Source organism: Anomaloglossus baeobatrachus, chromosome 11 (assembly GCF_048569485.1).
Source record: "Anomaloglossus baeobatrachus isolate aAnoBae1 chromosome 11, aAnoBae1.hap1, whole genome shotgun sequence".
Lineage (NCBI taxonomy): Eukaryota > Metazoa > Chordata > Amphibia > Anura > Aromobatidae > Anomaloglossus > Anomaloglossus baeobatrachus.
In genome coordinates, this window is record NC_134363.1 from 56,271,806 (window position 1) to 56,294,047 (window position 22,242).

General features: G+C 43.8%; 1 protein-coding gene across 2 annotated transcripts in view; it reads left to right on the forward strand.

Moving 5' to 3' along the window:
* Positions 1–457: 457 nt before the first annotated feature.
* CDC42EP5 (CDC42 effector protein 5) overlaps positions 458–22,242 on the forward strand; it is a 41,914-nt gene continuing 20,129 nt past the window's right edge. The window contains exons 1-2 of one of the 2 annotated variants that reach the window (XM_075329009.1): positions 458–504; positions 2,034–2,309. The gene's annotated coding sequence lies outside the window, so the exon portion shown is untranslated. The remainder of the gene's footprint in view (positions 505–2,033; positions 2,310–22,242) is intronic. The other variant, XM_075329010.1, reaches the window with a different exon arrangement.

Genomic DNA, 22,242 nt, shown 5'->3' on the forward strand with positions numbered 1-22,242 from the left:
CAACCTCAGGCATGAATCACAATGCAGAGCCCTCAATCTGGAAGAAATTACACTAAAAACAGTTTCAGGAAATTCCAACAATGGTCTACAGGGCAGGGGGGGGAGGGGGGGGGGCAAGACATTAGGAATTTCTATCATTTCCTCTATTGTACAATGTGAATTTACACACATTTTTATCCTCACACATCACAGCACAATGTGAACAAGCCTCTTATAGGGGCACAAGAAGCCGATTGTTCGGGGGGCTCATTTCATGCGGCCATTGAATATTCTGCTGCAGACACTCTGCCAGATACAAGCAGAAAAGTTGGGAAACTTTTGGGATGTGTGACGTCACCCCGCCTCTTTTAACTCTTTCCTGTGCTTTGTGCAGGAAGAGGGAGGAGAAAGAGGAGGATTTTTTCGGAATCTGAGCTTGCTTTATCCTTCTATAGGCTCTGGGTGTCTCATTCTCAGGAGCTGCAGGAGCACACAGCACAATGGACTGATCCCTACTGAAGCCAAGTAAGTCCAAGTACCAGGCATGAAAGGGTAAAAAGGTTTATACACTCAGTGAATATTTTTTTCCCCAGAAATATTTATTTGTTTGGGTTTTTTATGATACTTTTATGTAGTCCTGCTAGGAAATCTATGCTTACTCCTTACTTTAGAGTGTTATTTTTCTATCTATTTTTTGCCACTTTTGGTTAGTCCAGTTAGGAGGTGTATCCTTACTCCTCATTATTAGTATAGCATTGCTTATTTTATTTTAAGTTTAATTTTCAATTCTTTTTGCTACATTTTATATAATGCATGCTGAAATTCTTAGTGCAGTATGTATATTTGTATAGTGTATAGAAACTTGACATGTGCAGCAGAATGGAATAAAAAAATCCTAAGTACTTCATTTTCTTTTCTTTGGCCCCACTTTATTTTTTTAATTTTTGCTACTTTTATGCAGACCTAGGAAATGTATGGTTACTCCGTATGTATGTATGTATGTGTGTGTGTGTATATATATATATATATATATATATATATATATATATATATATATATATATATATATATTACACACTTTTTTGTCTTTTTTTTTTTCTTTTTATTCTTTATGTAGACCTACTAGAAAATGTATGGTTACGTGTGTGTGTGTCTCTATCTATCTAATATATATAATATAATATAATATAATATATATAAGTCTTTGTCTTCTAAATTATTTTTACTACTTCTATGTAGACCTGCTAGGAAATATATAGTTGTTCATTTAGTGTATTTTTATTTTGTGTCTTTTATAATTATTTTGACTACTTATATATTGACTTGCTAGGAAATGTATGCTTACTCCACTGTATATTTTTGTCTTATTTTTTTTAATATAGACTTGCTAGGAAATGTATGTTATTGTATTTTCACTTTTTTTAACTTTGTGTACAATAATATATATCACACACACACACACACACACACACACACACTCCTTAGCATGTTATTGCATAGTTATTATAATTCTTTGAGATATATAAAAAAATAAATTACTGAAGGATTAAAATAACTATGCAATAACATACTAAAGAGTATGTGTATATATATGTGTGTGTGTGTGTGTGTGTATATGTATGTATATATATATATATATATATATATATATATATATATATATATATATAATAGCTGTAATTAAAGAATAAACAAAGTTTAAAATAACCTAATTCTAAAGAGTAAGCAGACATTTTATAACATATTTTAGTTGGGTGGTGTCTGCTTACTCTAGAATTAGTAGGCTGTTTTATATTATAAAGTATCATTAATTTTCATTAAAGTTCAAATCTATTATATTTCTGTATTTTATTTTTTTTTTTATTATTATTATTATTATTATCATTATCATTATTTATTTTATTTTCTCTTAGTTTGCAAACTCTTTGTGTATCCTTCCAAGCCTAGTTTTTTAGTTCTTGTCTATGCAGTAGCTTGGAAGGAGCAGGGCACATATGGATTGTGTTTGCTGATTAGATCTTCTGAGATTGCATTGTTTTATTTGATACTTCTAGGACATGTAAAGAGTTTTTTCTCCTTGAAGCCCCCGCCCAGAGAGAGCTATACACCAAGATCAGGAAGAAGGAGAAGCTGTAGCAGGCGCTGAGCTGGTGACACACACTCTGCAGCCTGTGGACACTCTTCATACCTACAGCCCCTGGGAGGGAGCACAGGACTGGACCCACTGTGATCTGCTGCGGCTGGGATTGATCCTTGGATTACAAAATAATAAAGAGGGATTAAGAATATCCAGAAGTGCAACATTGTAACATTCAGCTGCAGTTGGAAAGGTGAGTAGGCTTTCCAGAGACTTACTTTATTTATTGCATGCCCATAGAAGGAACCTACAGGTAATGGTTTGGGTAACAAACTGTGCACCCTGGTGACTATAGGGTTAAATGCTGATGGTGACAAGGCGGAATCCTCATTAGAATATTCTTTTAACTCTTTCCCTCCCTAGTCGTGTGGACTGACTTTTTTTTTTTTTTTTGTTTTTTTGTTTTTTTCTTTTAGTCTTTCATTTCTATTGCACACATTTTGGGCCAGACTCTGATTGGGATCAGCAGTGAGGGACTTTTTGCCACACTGATGTCATATCTAGATCCTTTTATATATATATATATATATATATATATATATATATATATATATATATTAGTATGCCCCATGTTTGTAGACTTGTGTAATTCTGCTCATTGTTGGACCGCTCTTGTTTGCAGTAAAGGGGGGGCCTCCTGAGTTCTGGAGCCTGGGGGGCCCAACAACAAGGGGGGCCAGACTGGGAGATCATTAGCACAGGAAGTGAGTGGTGACGCGTGCTGCTGGGAATTGCTGGTGTTAACTGGGAATGGTTTGGGTTTGTTCACACGGTGTAGTTTTTTTTCTTCTTTGAGAGCTCGTAATGTGGTCATGCAATGCAAAAAATACTGATGGGAGTGAATAATTCCCCCCCCCCCCCCAAGTAAAATACTTACCAATGTTCGAGGGTTTTTTTTTATTTTTTTGTTCTTCTTTTTGTTCTTTTTTTGAGGGTCAGTAACAATGCCCATTGCATGCATTGTATTTTGGGAACCTATTGTACCCTGTATTTGCTATTTGTTTGTGATTCGCTAAATAGCTATGTAGTGACTAATTGCAGAGAGGATTCAGCCATGAATATTGTGCATTCTCTACGTGAGTTTCACAATGTGCACTTTTTTTTTTTTTTTATTTTCTATTTTTTATAACTATTATTAATATTTTTATTACATTTTATTTTCTTTTTTTCTGTTTTATATTTTATCAATACTTATTTAAACAATATTAGAAAAATAGAACATAAAAAATATATATTTTCTATTTTTCTCATCTATTGCTCTTATCAGAAAAAAGAAAATATTTCTATTTTTCTGATTTTTTTTTTTTTCTAATAATAATTAATAATGAAAAAATCAGCAAAATGGAAAATAAAATATATATTCTATTTTGCTGACTTTTTTTATTACTTATTATTATTATTATTATTTATTATTATTTTATATATATTACACACATATATATATATATATATATATATATCTCACACACACACACACACACACACACACATCTTTATGACCCATTCGTTGCAGTGCAGGACAAATAATTATTTGCATTGATACTATCTGTCTCCATAGATACCTGTGATTGTTTGTAAACAAAGATTAGCCTATGGAGTCAGGTTTCTGAATACATTCCTGCACAGTCTATAGACACCTTTTTGCCATTGTATAGTCTGATCCATAGGGATTGGCATCATCCGGGCTCGTCCTGCGGGTCATCTTGTAAGAAGCCTCGAAGTCACCGCATGAGTAAAACTTCCTGAATAATGTTGGATCCTGCCCTTGAGATGTCACAATCTGTCGCCTTGAGATTCCTTTCCATTGAATCTTTGAAATGGAGATTGTTAATGTATTCAGTGTCTGGGTGAATAAGCATATGTATTCACAGCCGCACACAATAAAACCACACCAAGCGCTTTGTCAGCTTTTTAAAGGACGTGTCCAGTGTAAAAACAGCTTGGCAGGTGCTGGAGTCAATGCTTCAGCCCAATAATGGAGCATTTCACAAAGTTATTGAGTCGTCCTCTTCTGTCAAGTTGGTAAAAATTCCATTCAGCTCTGACAGGCCTCCTGCACATGGCGAGATGTAGGCAATCCTTCACATTCAACACTAGGACAGGCCTCCTGCACATAGTGAGATGTAGGCACTCCTTCACATTCACCACTAGGACAAGCATCCGGCACATAGTGAGATGTAGGCACTCCTTCACATTCACCACTAGGACAAGCATCCGGCACATAGTGAGATGTAGGCACTCCTTCACATTCACCACTAGGACAAGCATCCGGCACATAGTGAGATGTAGGCACTCCTTCACATTCACCACTAGGACAGGCCTCCTGCACATGGCGAGATGTAGGCACTCCTTCACATTCACCACTAGGACAGGCCTCCTGCACAAGGCGAGATGTAGGCACTCCTTCACATTCACCACTAGGACAGGCCTCCTGCACAAGGCGAGATGTAGGCACTCCTTCACATTCACCACTAGGACAGGCCTCCTGCACAAGGCAAGATGTAGGCAATCCTTCATTCACCACTAGGACAAGCATCTGGCACAAGGCGAGATGTAGGCACTCCTTCACATTCACCACTAGGACAAGCATCCGGCACATAGTGAGATGTAGGCACTCCTTCACATTCACCACTAGGACAGGCCTCCTGCACAAGGCGAGATGTAGGCAATCCTTCACATTCACCACTAGGACAAGCATCTGGCACAAGGCGAGATGTAGGCACTCCTTCACATTCACCACTAGGACAGGCCTCCTGCACAAGGCGAGATGTAGGCAATCCTTCACACTCACCACTAGGACAGGCCTCCTGCACAAGGCGAGATGTAGGCAATCCTTCACACTCACCACTAGGACAGGCCTCCTGCACAAGGCGAGATGTAGGCAATCCTTCACACTCACCACTAGGACAGGCCTCCTGCACAAGGCGAGATGTAGGCAATCCTTCACACTCACCACTAGGACAGGCCTCCTGCACAAGGCGAGATGTAGGCACTCCTTCACATTCACCACTAGGACAGGCCTCCTGCACAAGGCGAGATGTAGGCACTCCTTCACATTCACCACTAGGACAGGCCTCCTGCACAAGGCGAGATGTAGGCAATCCTTCACATTCACCACTAGGACAAGCATCCGGCACATAGCAGAGACGTAGGCACTCCTTCACATTCACCACTAGGACAAGCATCCGGCACATAGTGAGATGTAGGCACTCCTTCACATTCACCACTAGGACAAGCCTCCGGCACATGGCGAGATGTAGGCACTCCTTCACATTCACCACTAGGACAGGTATCCGGCACATGGCAGAGACATAGTCCCTCTGTCCCATTCACCACTATTATGGGGCTTCAACACATGGCAGAGATGTAGGCCGTCTGTCCCTTTTAACCACTAGGACGGGCGTCAGACATATGACAGAGATGTAGGCACTCCATCCCATTCACCACTAGGACAGGCCTCCTGCACGTTGCAGAGATGTGGGCCCTACACCCCATTCACCACTAGGATAGGCCTTCAGCACATGGCAGAAATGTAACCACTCCATCCCACTCACCACTAGGACAAGCCTCCTGCACATGAAGAGATGTGGGCCCATCCGTCCCATTCACCACTAGGACAGGGATCCTACACATGGCAGAGATGTAGGCACTCCATCCCTTTCACCACTAGGACAGGCCTCATGCACATTGCTGAGATGTAGGCCCTACATCCCATTCACCACTAGGACAGGCCTTCGTCACATATCAAAAAAGTAGGTATTTCATCCCATTCACTATTAGGACGGACATCAGACACATGGGAGAGATAGAGGTCCTCTGTCCCATTCACCACAAGGATGACCCACCTGCACATGACAGGAAGTTGTCATTCCATTCCATTCAAAACTAAAAAGGGCATCCAGCATTTGGCAGAAATGTAGGCACTTTATCCCATTCACCATAAGGCTGGCCCGCCTGAACATGGCCGAGACGTAAACACTCCATCCCATTAACCACTAGGATGGGCAGCTGGCACATGGCAGTGATTTAGGTCTGTCCATCCCATTCATCACAAGGATGGTCCTTCAGAACATGGCAGAGACTTAAAAGTTAAGACAACTAGAGAGACAAAAGAAGAGCAGAAATGGTCTTATCTGAGATATTAGCAAACCCCAATTAGAGTATAAAAGCTCGCCTTTTGTAGTTGTGAAAGTCACCACTACTGTAATAGCATGTGCCACGACTGCTCCCAGTAGAAGATAATCAATGTGGGTGGATGAAAGGGTTAAAATACCTCGCCGCCATGGAAGAAATCCAAAGTTCAGGCTGAACTTTGGATTTCTTCCACTGCAGTGTTTTAAACCTTTCATCCACCCACCCACATTGATTATGGCAGAGATTTAGGCACTTTGTCCCATGTCCCATTCCAGGCATCTGGAAGTGGCAAGGTTGTAGGCCCTCTGTCCCATTCACCACAAGGATGGGCCTCCAGAACATGACAGAGATGTAAGCCCTCTCTCCTATTCACCATAGGACAGGCATCCGGCATGTGGCAGAGATGTAGGCGCTCAGTCCCTTTCACCATTATGACAGGCATCTGGCACATGGCAGATATTTAGGTAATTCATCCCATTCACCACAAGGATGAGCCTCCAAAATAATCCCTAAATTTCAGGCACTCCGTTCCATTCACCACTAAGAAGGACCTCCGTCACGTGGCGGAGATTTAAGCCCATTCGTCCTGTTCTCCACTAGGCTGGGCATCTGGCATGTGGCAGAAATGTAGGCACTTCATCGCATTCACCACAAGGATGTGCCTCCAGAACATTGTCAAGATGCAGGCCATGCATCCCATTCACAACTAAAAAGGGCCTCCGGCACATGGCAGAGATTTAGGGCCATTCCTCCCCGTTCACCACTAGGATGGGCATCTGGCAGAGATTTAGGCCCATCCGTCCCATAGTATGGACAACATAGTATGGACCTCCGTACATGGCAGAGATAAAGGCACTCCATGTGTTGCCAACAAGCATACATGTTCTTCACTAGAAATAACTATTTTATAGGCTAGAAAACATTCCTAAGATGGCAGGATTAAAAGAGAAAGTTTATATGGAAGAATGGAAAGGCCCCATAGACTTCTTCGGGTGTCAAATTATGGCAGTATCGCAATGCGCCTGGTTCTTAATGGGGTTTTCTCATATAAAAGATTACCTAGCCACATGATAAAGTATGTATGGTTAGACCTCACTGATTGTGATGGGCTTCCAAATTCCAGTGTGAATGAAGACCTAGTGAGCACCAGTGACCACTGCTCCTGTAGACTGTGAATACAGCAGTGGTCGCACATGCTCAGTAATGCTTCACTTAAACAGGCCACTTTGGATCCCTCCTTGTCATGATCAGTGGACAGTAGGTGGCCTGGGGACCACTTTTAGTGAAGTCACAATTGAGGCTCTATATGTTGTCAGCCAACATCCCCAGAAAGGGCTACAAAAAGGCAGTGGAGGCAGATGGGTTTACGGCTATGTGAACGTTTCCTTTTTCGTTTTTCTTTTATAGGTGAACGTTTGACCCTGGAGCTTTTTAAAGCTTGTTAACTGTTACATAAATGTGATCCTGACAAATGACAAACTCCAGAAAGGGAGGGTCCTAATCTCAGTGTAATTATTTACTTTAGCATTTTTCACCAGATATCTTGAATGCTTACCCAACATTGCTTGTATTCACAAGAAGAAAATAGTTTTCTGGGTCATACTTAGAAAAAATAAAAAGCGTGACCAGTTGTAATAAACGTGTCCTTCTTATATCATCAAAGTTAAACCAAATCATAAACATGAATGCCGATTTCATGAGAATCCAAAAATATTCTAGTCCATGGATAAAGTCAACTGTCCCAAATGATCCATTAGTGAAGAATTTGTATACAAGATCAGAGTTGTCTTAAACACTTTTGTTACTAAAAGAAACATCCATTTAGTTTAGCTACAAAGCAAGTGAAAATTAATCTGTCAGGTAATTTTCTAGTACAATACTATTGTTTTCTTTCATTAAGGTTTAAGCAGCTTTAACAATATCAGTAAGTTTTATTGCTGTACCTTCTCCTATTACCTTGTTGTAAGCTCCTGTTATCACACTAAATTCTCAGGATCAATACATTTTATTGCTGTACCTTCTCATGTTACCTTGTTGTAGGCTCCGGAGAACTCAGTGTGATCTAGTGACTAATAAAATCTGCATGTGCCCTCCTCCCTCCTCTGTGATCTCATCATTGATAGTAAATCTGAACTGAATTTGCACTGCTGCCCCGACCCACACTCCCTCCCACCTCTCAGCAGTGATAGCAAATGCCCTGGAGGTGGATGGGGGAAGCAGTGACTATTCAAATTGCATTTACATACACTTGACTAGCCATCATGAGACACTGAATTCTCAAGAGCATACAGCAAGATACCAGGAGAAGCTACAGCAATAAAAGTTACTGATCCTAAAAGGTCTGTTAAAGTTAACATTAGTATTGTACTAGAAAATACTTGACAGATTCTTATTAGGAGTGTAAAAAAATAGGTCCCCTGAGATGTAAGTGCAGATTTTGCTAGCTCACTGTAGAATTAGCAATTTATAAAAGATAATCTCCAGCACACAAAAGGACAGCGCCACTAGGTCCACACCACCGCCATTTTCTCATAACGTGCTGACTCATGACTTTACACCTCCTAAATTGCATGTTTTTCTACCTTTCGAAAATACTTGATAAAGGCCCAGATAGGCCGAAAGGTTGTACATCTCAAAATAATGTTCTTCTATTGAAAAATTGATACCAAAGCATCAATACAAACCTGAGCTATATATTATTCCTGCACTATTTGAACATTCCTACTTTTGTGTGCTGAAGATCATCCTTTATAATATGTCCCTTAAGATGGTCATCTTATATCTTTTGTCATAGATTTTCATTGGATGCAACCAATTACCCCTAGATATGGCATCAACTGAATGATTTTCAGAAGTGATGCACTAGCTCTTTCTAAACCAACTAACATAATGGTATATGTAATGATATTGTTGCGTGCTACTAGATCATACTTGACTATATTTATAGCGCATGTGGTGTCTTTCGGGATTTCTTTAGTATTCCCCAGGTGATAATAATTCCATCACTTGTCCAGTATTAAAGAAATCCTGAAACCATGATCTGTTGGCAGCCTTGAGGACTCGAATTGGTGGAACATTCACTTTAGATAATGATGTTGGATAAACTCTGAGATTATCAATGGAAAAAAAACACTGCACATGCACTGGTTCTCTACGGAGACTTGAGTTTTAAGGGATGATCCACACTTTTTTAGCTTGATGGGCTATCATAAGGATAGGTCATGAATATCAGATCTTTGGTAGTCCAACAGATAGCACTCTCAACTGATCAGCAGAACTAACCAGTGCAGGTTAGTTAACTATGCAGTACCTGGCTACGTCCACTACGTAGGTGACAGGAGTTGCAAAGCTGAGAAATACAACTCTAACATCTCACCGCTGCCAACACAGAGAACATCTAATCATTGAGGGTGCTGCGAGTCAGACCCCACCAATCTGATATATTGATGACCTTTCTTCAATATAAAAGTAGAGGAGCGAACCCTTTACGATGACAATGACACGTATAAAGCTTTCAATCAAGGGAATAGGGACTGGATTTGTAAAATTCTACTGGACTCATGAAAGGTTATGATATACCCAATGGACACTTCATCACTAAATAGAAATCCTAGCTTAAAAAGGTAAAACTAGGCGACCAGTTCTGGAGTGTTGGGCATGGGTGAAATTCTAAATAAACCCACTGTAACTGACACTCATGGCTTGGTACTATCACCCAATGGTCAACAATGTGTGGCAGAACATAAGTGTAGGTGTCACGCTAAGTATGGGGAAGTACCAAGCAAATGGTGAAAGGGAAACCCTGTGTCTAGGGAAGGGGGAGATCCTAACTCCTGACCAGACCTACCTCTGTGCCCTGGATTCCGTCACTACCCTGGATTGGTTCGGCACTTATTGACTAAGCTGCATACCTGATCCTAGGTATCCATAGTGCTGGACCCTAAATAGGGAATGGGTGGGATGAGCTCTTCGTCAAACCCACTAAACACTATAGACGATACTATAGATGACACTGGGAAAATACATCAACTGCTTATCCACAGATGACTCAAGTAGAAGTTCAGCAAAGTTTCATCAATGATAACACAGATGAGTGCAAGCCATCTGCTGGCAACCAAAGCTTGAATGAACTGAAAATATCACCAGCACCAGTCCAGGGAAGATCGGAATATTCTGATAAACATCAGCTGGATGAAAGGAGGGCTCCTTTGGGGGGAGAGCTGAAAAACTACCAATACAATGAATACTGATGATGGCAGGAACAATGGAAATTTAGGGAGCATTCTGCGCAGCCAAACACTGTGACCTTCTATTGCCAGAAACCACATGACTATCTGTCACCTGTGACAGTAGATATGTTTTAAAGCACCATGAGGTGGCCGATTTCTTATGCCAGGAACATAGCTCTTGAAATCGCTTTATCATAGAGCTTGTAGCCATTGTTTTGAAGCTTGCCAGATTGCTGGATTTGACCAGCTTCAGTGCTGCAGAGGTAAAGCTGTCCGTGCATGCAGCATTGGAGAGTGCACACGGGTCATCAGCCCAGGGATGTCAATTATCAGGAACAGGAAGGCAGGTGGCAGGGGAGCTGTGCGATCCTGAACAATTGAGATGGGTCAAAACCTTTTATTTGATGTAATTCATAGATTGCAATTGGAGGACTCTGATTTGTCCCAGCAGGTATTTGTTAGTGTAGAACTACTCTCTATGAAGTTAATATTATCTCGTGGACAAGTGGAAGAAGATTGTTCCGCAAGATGACCATTTTATCATAGTCTGATCCTGCAGCTTCTAAAAGTCTTGACTTGAGGGGGTCATTACTTTTACATGGAGCCCATTCAACCTCTTCATCCTTACAAACAATAGGGAATAAGCTAGGGTCATGATGCTTTTCTATCCTACAATGGAGGTAAAGAGCAGAGCGCAAAAACCAGGCCCTCCTATCCAAGATTTAGGGGCGAGTAGCCGTGTGAACCAGCACAAGAAGAAAGCCCCAAAGTGACTCGGATTGTGCAGTTCAACAGTTTTCCGAGAGGATCAAGGATCACTTGGTCACAACTTAAGGTTCATTACGAGCCTTTATGAATCTGTGGAAACGCCCGTATATAGGAGCTCGTATCTGCATTTATATGATATGGACGTGATACATGCGTGGGAAGAGTTGGTTAGAGCTTCATGATATGGATTCTTTCCTGCTTGTCCTAGCTGGGATTCCATCTGTCACTTCCAGCCATGCGTGTCACATAGAGGTGTACTCCTGCCGAGTTTTCCATCCTTGTAAACCATTCCCATCGTTAAGCTCGCTGTCAGTGTATCCCATAAACATATCTGTTGAGTTATTGCTCGCAGGATGTGCTTTCTGCTGAGTCCCATGAAGGCCGACTGTATGGGGCTTAGAAGCAGTGGGATGTTTTATCATAAATGTCATTGTGAAGTTTCTGACATCTGAGTTGCGTTTCATTTGCACCAGAACATGAGACCAAAGCCATTGTTTATCGCAGAATGTAGATCTGCATGCATGGGAATGGCTGAGCAGAGGGAGTGATGGACATTTGATGGTGGTGGATCATCTGTAGCTTCATCTTGATGGTCCATTTAGATAAGCGTATTCTTGCCTTTTAACGAGGACCTTTTTGGTTATACAAGTAGATCAGCCATAGTTTACTAACCGGTCCACACAAGCCAACGGGAAAGTATGAGCCTTTAATATGATCATTGTGTCCTCATGCAATCGGCAACACATTTTCTGTTTTTGTGTTGCCAATAAATGATTGCTATCTTGGCCTAACCCATCCAATGAACCGATGATTGCACTGGCCAATAATGGCAGGAAGTGCTCCTACAAATGCTTATTCAATGATTGATATTGTCTAAATGTGCCAAAAGGGGTTGCTTCAGCATTGACATTCATATGCCCTACTAGAGACCACCTTTCTTGTCTATGTGGCCCTACTATGGCTCCATGGAACATCCCAATTGGAAGACTGCATTAGGGCATCCAATACTCCTATGTTGCCTCTGTATGTCTGTGTGCTTCTCTTTGGTTGCTATTTAATGGTCCTTCATTACCTTTCCTCTTGGCTTAAAGGGAACCTATCAGGTCCCTTTTCCCCTCCAAACCAGCACATTTTCATATAAATGGCAAAATTCCCCACCTGTCATGCCGTGTTTGGCGCTGCACAAACCTGCTGGTATGGTGTCGTCAGACTCTGTTCACACTACTGAGTCTTGACAGGCAACCTAAGGTTTCTGTATTGTTCAGCCTCAGCCGGGCATTGACTGCATCAGGTTCACTGGTTTTCAGCTCTGCAGGAGTTAAGTGTTGAGGTTGCTGATTGCCATGTGTAGCTGTTGCTTCCCTATTTATGGCACTGCCTTCTTATAGGAGGTGCTGATGATAGCTTCAGTTTTAACTCCAACGATCCCGGTCTGGGTGTTTTTCCTGTTTATGGTGATCCGTGTTGCGCTTCTGAGTGGTGTGAGCATTCCCCTGTTGTGCGTTACTTCCCTTTTTTGTTGTTCCCCAGTACACATATAGTCTCTTCTGTGTGTTTTGAGTGCTGTGGGTACGAGTTTCCTTTCTCCCTTGTCCGTGTCATTTTGTGGGTTTTTCTTGTGTTTTCAGGCCTGCCCTGAGAGTGTGGAAGAGGGGGAGTAAGATCAGGGTCCGGACAGGAATTGGGGTCATGCTGGGGGATCATACCTGGCTACCATCAAGCCTACCTCTGAGATAAGGCATATCACAGGATCACAAGTCTTAGGGCCAGCCTAGGGACCCCCGTCCTGTCTCCATATACTCCGTGACACAAACCATACCTGAATAGTGCTATTTACTAAAATCAAGGTTTAAAATAATAATTTATAAAGTCCGCCGTGCCTATGCTAATTAGGGCCTTGACTGGTCGAAGGGGCATTGTTTCCCCAGACTAGTCGTCCCTCTTTCGATGTTATTACACCCCTGTTGGTGTGATGACTTGATTTCCACGAGCCGGCAACATTGCAGCTTCTGGAAATCTTGCGCATGTGTGTTGATCATTTCGGCTGCATGTGTCCGCCTCCAAAAGCAGGGTTTACGCTTGCCAGCTGCAGAGAGGTACACTGAGCATGATCAGAAGTGCAGAAGCTGTTCTTCCAACCATGTACAGTGCGCCTCTCTGATTCGGGGGCGTGCTGACACTACCAAAATAAGCGCTGATAACCTGATGCTGTATTGGCGACAGATTGATCCATCAATATTTGTCTGCCTGTGTAAAAGGCCAGTGTCGATGGACTCGTGAGGTGGGGGAGCTGCAGATTTTACAGTGCAATAATCGTAAAGTTGCAGGTTACGTCTCCGTAGAATCTGCACACATGGATAATCTTGTACAACAATAATTAGGAAAGCAAAAAGCGCATAATCACTTTCTTACTCCTTGGCCACTCCCTTGCTGGCTCTTCCCTAAGTCTCCAGTGACAACATGTCGTGAAAATAAATGATTGATTGCAGTAGTCAACAAGTCATTGCTCGATCCAGACCAGACAGAACAGAGATTGGCAGGGAACCAGCTAAGTGTTGGCATAGGAGTGGCAGAATATTATACTGGCCTTGGTGCAGATTTCCAGGTATGCAGATATGGGAAATTCTGTCCTTTTTTTTCAGTTGCAAACTGAAGGATGGACGGCCAATACTGGAGGTTGTAGTTGATGATCATTGCCGGCCAAGACTGGAGGTTGTAGCTGATGATCGTGGCAGCTTTTAGACTGGAAGTTGTATAACTAGGACCCCCACTGATTCCACGAACTGGCGCTCCTTGTCAATGGAGCAGAGGTCAATCGTGCGCTCCTCCACTCCATTCTTAATGGGAGTCATGAAAACTATCCGAAAGCCGTGCTCGGCTTTCTCTGGCTGTCCTATAGGGGTCCTGGTTCTCAGGATCAGAGGGAGTCCCAGTTTTGCAACTTAAGGTACCGTCACACTAAGCGACGCTCCAGCGATCCCACAAGCAACCTGACCTGGCACGGATCGCTGGAGCGTCACTACACGGGTTGCTGGTGAGCTGTCAAACAGGCAGATCTCACCAGTGACCAGCCCCCAGCCAGCAGCGACGCGTGGAAGTGATGCTGCACTTGGTAACTAAGGTAAATATCAGGTAACCAACTTGATATTTACCTTGGTTACCAGCGCACACCGCTTAGCGCTGGCTCCCTGCACTCCTAGCCACAGTACACATCGGGTTAATTACCAGATGTGTAGTCTGGCTATGTGTGCAGGGAGCCGGCACTGACAGCATGAGAGCGGCGGACGCTGGTAACGAAGGTAGATATCAGGTAACCAAGGAAAGGGCTTCTTGGTTACCAGCTGTTTACCGTGGTTACCAGCGTCCGCAGAAGCCGGCTCCCTGCTTGCTGCACATTTAGTTGTTGCTCTGTCGCTGTCACACACAGCGATGTGCGCTTCACAGCGGGAGAGCAACAACTGAAAAATGGTCCAGGACATTCAGCAACAACCGGCGACCTCACAGCAGGGGCCAGGTTGTTGCTGGATGTCACACACAGCAACATCGCTAGCAACATCGCTGTTGTGTCATAAAAGTCGTGCCTCAGCTAGCGATGTTGTTTAGTGTGACGTGGCCTTTAGGAACCCACTTCTGGACTAAAAGATCCCTCAGTCATCAGCTATAACCTTCAGTCTTGGCAGGTTGACTTTCAGTTTGGAATCAAAGAAAAAAACTGATACATTCTAAATTTCTAATGTGAATAGGTGCAAACTGAACATGAAACATAGTAACAAAAAGGAGACAATTGCACTCTGTAGTGTTAAGATATGTGGAACAATGAATATGGGAATATAGACATGCATTACTGCTATGAAAAACATGCAAAAATGAGATACTTAGCACACACATATGGTCAGTTTTATGTGAGCCCAACAGACATCGGCAAGGTGACCTCTTTTGTTGTGTCCCTGCCTACTCGAATGCCTCCAATTTATGGGCGGACAGGACCTGCAAATGGAGAATTAAAATCACCTAACCTTTTTGCTGTTGGCTGTTGGGCTCACATAAAACTGGCCATTTTGGTATGCTAAATATCTCCAATTTTTGCATGTTTTTCATAGCAGTAATGCATGTCTATATTCCCATATTCATTCCCATATTCCCATCTTCATTGTTCCACATGTCTTAGCACTACAGAGTGCAACTGTCACCTTTTTGTTACTATGTTTCATGTTCAGTTTGCACCTGTTCACATTAGAAAGGTAGGAAGTGCCATCAGTCGTTTTATTAGATTACAGGGTTATGCCTCTTGATTGATCACTCCTGCTCTTCAGCCTGAGGCGATTTTTAATTCTCCATTTGCAGGTTCCTGTCCGCCCATAAATTATAGGGGGGGGGGGGGTTTAACCCAAAGAGAGGCATTAGCTTGGTAGGGACCCAACAAAAAACGTTTGCCTTGCCCTTGACTGTTGGGCTCACATGCAACTGGCCATTTTCATGTGCTAAATATCTCCAATTTTTGCATGTTTTTCATAGCAGTAGTGCATGTCTATATTCCCATATTCATTGTTCCACATGTCTTAGCACTACAGAGTGCAACTGTCTCCTTTTGTGAGAGCCAAACTGAAAGACAGTAACATAAAGGACAAGATTTCTGGGATCAGTAGATAAGGCCGCGCTCACATGAGCGTCAAAATACCGCTGATGTGAGCGCAGCCTAAGGGATAACTCCCAAACTTGGCACAACTCTTCTAATTATTTTACAATCCTGCACTTGGGTGGATAGATGCAAGCAATAACACAAATGCTAATCGTAATGCAAGCAGTGGTGTACATGTGGGTGTCTATGTAGGCAGAGGTATATCTCCTGATACAGGCATTCATAATATACTGATTGAAAATACCGCTGTTCTACGGGAACCCCTGGGGGTCTTGCATAGCGGTGGTGTAGGATAACATGGGGTCAAAGCTCAGGCTCCCTGTTCCCTTGTAGTAACGACACATCTGTGATCACGATTTCGAGCAGTAGAGACCTTTTTTAGCTATGAAATAACTGATACTTCCTTGCTTTTATATGTAACTATTAATCTGTAGATCAAACGAATGGCCGTGGGCTATTACTCCTGTATAGATGACTTCATTTAATCGGCGTTCGTGTATAAAAAGCTGAGCTCCACTACCAGACACATCCAATTTGGAAAGAAGCCATTGATCTAATGGTACATTACCTATTCACATATCTTCAGATTGGCATTCTGAAGGAGGATGCTTCTTTATAGACCTATACATGGAAGATGAAGAGTGGCCCCCTATAGACTCCCCGTTGTTGCATCCTTGGAGTTGTCGTTTTTAAAGGAACCATTTGGATAAACCTGATCCATCGTCTTATGTCCAAGGGGATGATGGATGAGGACTTCTCTCTTGCTAGTGTCCTTTAAATGTCTTTGCTATGTACCATCCTCTTGGTCCACCACTAAAGATAACAGTGCATTAGTTTTGCCTAAAGTGTTACTTTTACCCATGTTTAGTAACAGGGTCCCTTTTCAAAAACTGTGGGAAATATACCCAAAATATGATCATGTGAATTAGCTGAGAGCCAAACTATCAGCAATCGGAATAAACTGAAGTGATGGGATCGGTCAACAGTCTAATGTATGGGAGCCTCCTGAAGAATATCGGACGGAGAGAAGGATCCAAGGTGTTGAATGTCGATGACTGTTCCTTTTTGGTTGACAAAGGATAAACAAGAAGCGCCCTAGACTGAGACAAAGCACTAGGCCAAGCCAAACGTTCCTATGTATGGTGGTGTTGAGGGAGGACATAACTATTGACCAGGTGGATCCTGAGATTTGGTCAACCCTACCTTGGCACCCAAATACTTGCACATAATATTTTCTAACATCTAAGCCTTTTATGGCCGAAGAAGGAATAACTGCGTCTCGGTCCTGGACACCATAAGCAGAGGTTACCAGATCAGACTCTGTTTGCTTCACGCCCATAGAAATGAATGCAAATCGGGAGTTGGGTCAATTCTGCTTCTTGCTGTGCTACACTGTTTTTATGAGTTTGTAGTCTACTCAATAACTGTTTTATTAACTTCCAGCCCTAGTCAGAGCAGTTATTCTCGTCTCCACCATGAAAGGCTTAGATGAGGAATAATGGATGAGGAATGAGGAATATTCAAGTTGTTAATTTTTTTGACGACTTTTGCCCTCTGTCCCCCGCTTTTGCCCTCTGTCCCCCGCTTTTGCCCTCTGTATATATAATTTTTTTCACCCCACCCCCAAAGTCCTTTTTTGACCCTTCCCCAATTTTCTCCTATATGCTAGTAAGCCTCTTTTCATCTATCACGAAGAAAGACAGAATCTAATGACTAGGACTATTGGTCCACCCTGCACGTTTATATGAAGGTGTTAATTTATGAACCATTTGCTCTTCAGAAGGGTGATCTTGTCCCTTTTTCCTTGGTCACACATTGGTCATAATGCAAAATTCCTAAGTATTTTTGTTCTTTTCACATCGTAAGAGCTGACATTTTCACTTCTTGCTAGAAGCAAAGTAACTCTGGACGGCAAGTGTCATGTTTTGTCCTTTTCAACTGCGAAGAACTTTCTCCAGTTTCATTAGAGGGCACCGACTTTTACGGATACCTGTGGGGCGTAATTTGAGGAAATGGGGAGGGAAACTGATCAGCTTACCTCCAAAGTACAAAGCAGGAGCGACTTTTAAAATGGCTGTTGAATTATTTAGATACTTCCTTTCTTTCTACACAATCAAATTACTTTCAATAATATTATTTTACCAAACTATTGAGCAAGTGATGGGCACCGTGAAGCTATGGTGTGCGCCTTTTTATTAGTCAACCAAAAGGATCTGAAAGTTATGTTAGATGGGTGTATTTGAGATTATTGGGGGGGGGTAATTCACCAATTACATGGATGGCATGTCACTAGTATAGTCTATAAAATGTCTAATCTGTAGGGGGTCTCAGTTTTGTGCCCACTAATTGCTTTCTACAATCAAGTGGCAATAGAAGGAAGCTAGGAGGTCTGCTACAATTACTTTTGCTGTTCAGATTGACTCAGTGGCGTAAATAGAGTCTGATGAGCACCGGTGCAAAGTTTGTCCTCCCCTGATGATGGCATGTCGCAACTGACCAGTGTATAAGCGGCGCAGTACATGACATCACTGTGCGCCCACTTACAGTGTGGTCAGCTTCCGGGTGCCATCATATTCTCTGCTCCCCACGCCATGTATTATGGGCATGGGGAGCAGTAAATATTTATAACCTTAATCGGCTGCTGGAACATCGCAGTGCAGTGCCCCATGGTCTCTGTGCTGCAGTGAATTTTAGCTGGATTTGCGCCCTTGGATGCACATCCAGCTGAAACAGGCGCTGCGGCCAGCAGGCCCCCTGTACCCCTGGGCACAGTCACAATCGCTGCGACCACAGTCATTACACCCCTGGATTGACATGTAATGTGCCTTTAGTGCTGGTAGGTCACTTAAATTGGTTGTCCTCCATAGGGGACTTTTTTTGCCCCAATGTTGTTTTTTTTTTTTTTTTAATTTCTTTTTTCGCAATTGTGTCTTAAGTTTTTGACCATTTTGGGTTTTACAGGCTCTTTGCTTGCTGTCTTGCACCTTGGTCATAAATTAGCTGAGAGGAGCTCAGAAAAAAGGCAGATTAATAATAATAATAATAATAATATTATTGCCCTATTAATTCCATGGCGCTTTACAAGTGAAAAAGGGTATACATAAAAACTAGTACAACAATCATTAACAATACAAAACAGACTGGTACAGGAGGAGAGAGGACCCTGCCTGCGAGGGCTCAGTCTACAGGGATAGATTATACTCTTGTACTTAGCTGACTGACGGATTCTCCTTGAACTTCTTCCGCAGCCAACAGTAGACAGTCAACACGAATCCTGTAAAAGGCAAACTGTGCAACATTTTTAATCAATCTGAAATGCAAAAAAAAAACTTTGTAATCCCAAATACATGTGTTTAGGTAAACCAAAAAGAAAATTCACCCCAAAGGTGGAAAACACCCTTTGAGGGTGGAAACAAGTCTGTCGGCCTTGACCACTGTCGGCCTTGACCACTGTCGGCCTTGACCACTGTCGGCCTTGACCACTGTCGGCCTTGACCACTGTCGGCCTTGACCACTGTCGGCCTTGACCACTGTCGGCCTTGACCACTGTCGGCCTTGACCACTGTCGGCCTTGACCACTGTCGGCCTTGACCACTGTCGGCCTTGACCACTGTCGGCCTTGACCACTGTCGGCCTTGACCACTGTCGGCCTTGACCACTGTCGGCCTTGACCACTGTCGGCCTTGACCACTGTCGGCCTTGACCATAGATGTAAGGCTAGGGTAGCCAACTGAATCTTTGGCTTGTGTTCTGAAAACTTTAGGTACAACTCTAGCTTGGAATGGTTTTATATGGCTGGCATTAATGATCTGAGTATGGACCAGTCGCGGATCTCTTGACCGGAACCTAACAATTTCACAAATGGCTATGAAACCGTTGATAAACTAAGTGCATCCAGCTCACCACACTGCCATATGGCCGAGGTACGGAGTCACCGTTGGCCTGTGGAGTTGACTAATATGGGTTAAGTAATGTTGCTCAATCTGGTCCAGGTAAAAATGTAAAACATTATTTAGAACCTACAGGTAAAACCTCAATCTCGCATACTGGACAATGCATTTGGCTCTGCTTGTTGTAACTCTTGGCCTTTGAACTAATCATTCTAACCTATGATGAGTAAGGATGGGTAGATTGAAAAGCATTGTCCATCATGTGGGATTGATATATTACCATTATGTTAGAACTATTAGTGAGCTAGATCAACTAAGCTAATATATGGCTGTTGACCTCGGGTTAGTAGACCCATGGCCAGGCTGGATGTTATGGTTCTTACATGGACTGTAAAGGGTGCTTTACATGCTTTGAGATCGCTATCGATATATCGTCGGGGTCACGTCGTTAGTGACGCACATCCGGCGCCGTTAGCGACATCGCAGCGTGTGACACCAAGGAGCGACTATCAACAATCGCAAAATCGTTCAAAAACGGTGATCGTTGACACGTCGCTCCTTAATATCGCTGCTGCCACAGGTACGATGTTGTTCGTCGTTCCTGCGGCATCACACATCGCTATGTATGACACCGCAGGAACGACGAGCATCTCCTTACCTGTGTCCACCGGCAATGCGGAAGGAAGGAAGGAGGTGAGCGGGATGTTATGTCCCGCTCATCTCCACCCCTCCGCTTCTATTGGCTGGCCACTTACTGACGTCGCTATGACGCCGAACGCACCTCCCCCTTGAAGGAGGGATTGTTCGGCAGTCACAGCGACGTCGCTGACAAGGTATGTGCGTGTGACTCTGCCGTAGCGATAATGTTCGCTACAGCAGCGAGCACCAAATGTCGCACGAACGACGGAGACGGGTGCTATCGCGCTCATTATCGCTAGCAATCGCTATCGATGTCGCAGCGTGTAAAGCACCCTTTAATGTCACACTTGTCACCTAGATTAACTGCATGTGAATAGAGATGGGTGACCAGTAACTATTCGTGTTCGGATTATTCGTAACGAATCCCAAAGTACTATTTTGGTATTCGCTACTGTGACGCCCTGGACAAGCCAGGGGTCATAGGTAATGACATCACCACACCCTACACCCCGGTTAGGTACACCTAAGCTAGACCAGAAATCCTTGTTGCCTTCCTCCAGGGGCTGATGTCCACTCCAGGGGGTGGAGCCAGGCGGTTGGTCTCCGCCCACCAAGGAGTTCACAGTCCTGGAGGCGGGAAAACCAGGCAGATTAGTTTTGGAGTTTGAAGTAGAAGGAGGGAAAGTAGTGAAAGAGAAAAAGTGACAGTTTGAAAGCCTGAAGTTGGTCCGGGTGTGCGCCCCGGACAGAGACAGCAAGGTTAGCAGATGGCGGTGACCGTCTGCAGGAGTGGCCTATCGGAGTTACCGTAAGGACCGCGGACGGGTGGTGGCCCGGCGGTACCGGACCGGTACACAAGGAGAAGCCAGCACCATTGGCAGGGGCCTTTCGGATCCCGGCAAGGCTAGGAGTCGCCGTGAATTTGCCAAATCCGTCAGTGAAGGGGACCTCCGGGTCTCCCAACAACTAAGTCCCGATTGAAGGCAACCGTCCAACCGTATGAGAGGGACACCGCCACCGCCAAGGCACCAGTTTCTCAAGGCCAGCGCCTGCGGGCAAAGAGGGGCTCCTCCGGCCCATATCCAAGTCGGGGAGCGGGTTAGCGGTGGGAACCCATCGCAACCAACTGAAGTACTAGGTGCAGGGAAAGAGACAGTCACCGTTAACTACCGGGGAAAAGCAACAGCAACCATCCGTGGGAACAGTCTTTCCAGCCGTGTGTTTTACCGAGAACTGTGTCAACGTCTCAGGCTGAGTGAGTACCACCAAGCCATACGGCACAGCGCTGCCCCCGTGACCCTGCACCAGGCCCCGCACCCGGCTTGCCATTCACCCCTACCCCATCACCGGGCCCCAGGACAACCAACCCTCTACCCACGGAGGGGAGAAATGACGACAAAGCTGCTCCCTGTCACTGCTCCCGGGATCCCCATACAGAGCAGCAGTGGTGTCCACACAATCACCACAACCGTGGGTGGCATCACGGACAATAAATCCCCAAAACCAATCCCCTTTTCACTCACGGGCGAGGAGCGCCGCTCGAGTCCCCGGGATCCGGCCCATCGCTCGAGCCGCAGAGGCCGCCGCAGCAGCAGCGGCAGCCGGACCCGAGCAGTGGGAGAGAGCAGCATCCCCTCTTCCGCCCGCGACACTACGAACAAACCTAATGCAAGTCGATGGGGAATCCGAGCATTTTTCTTGCAGAGACGAATACTGGAAAAGTCTTCAGTAAGCATTCTCCAAACACAAATGGTTACTATTCGCCCATTGCTCCTTGTGAACCCATAGTGGTCAACTGGACTCATGGTCTGTATGGAAAATTGCAAC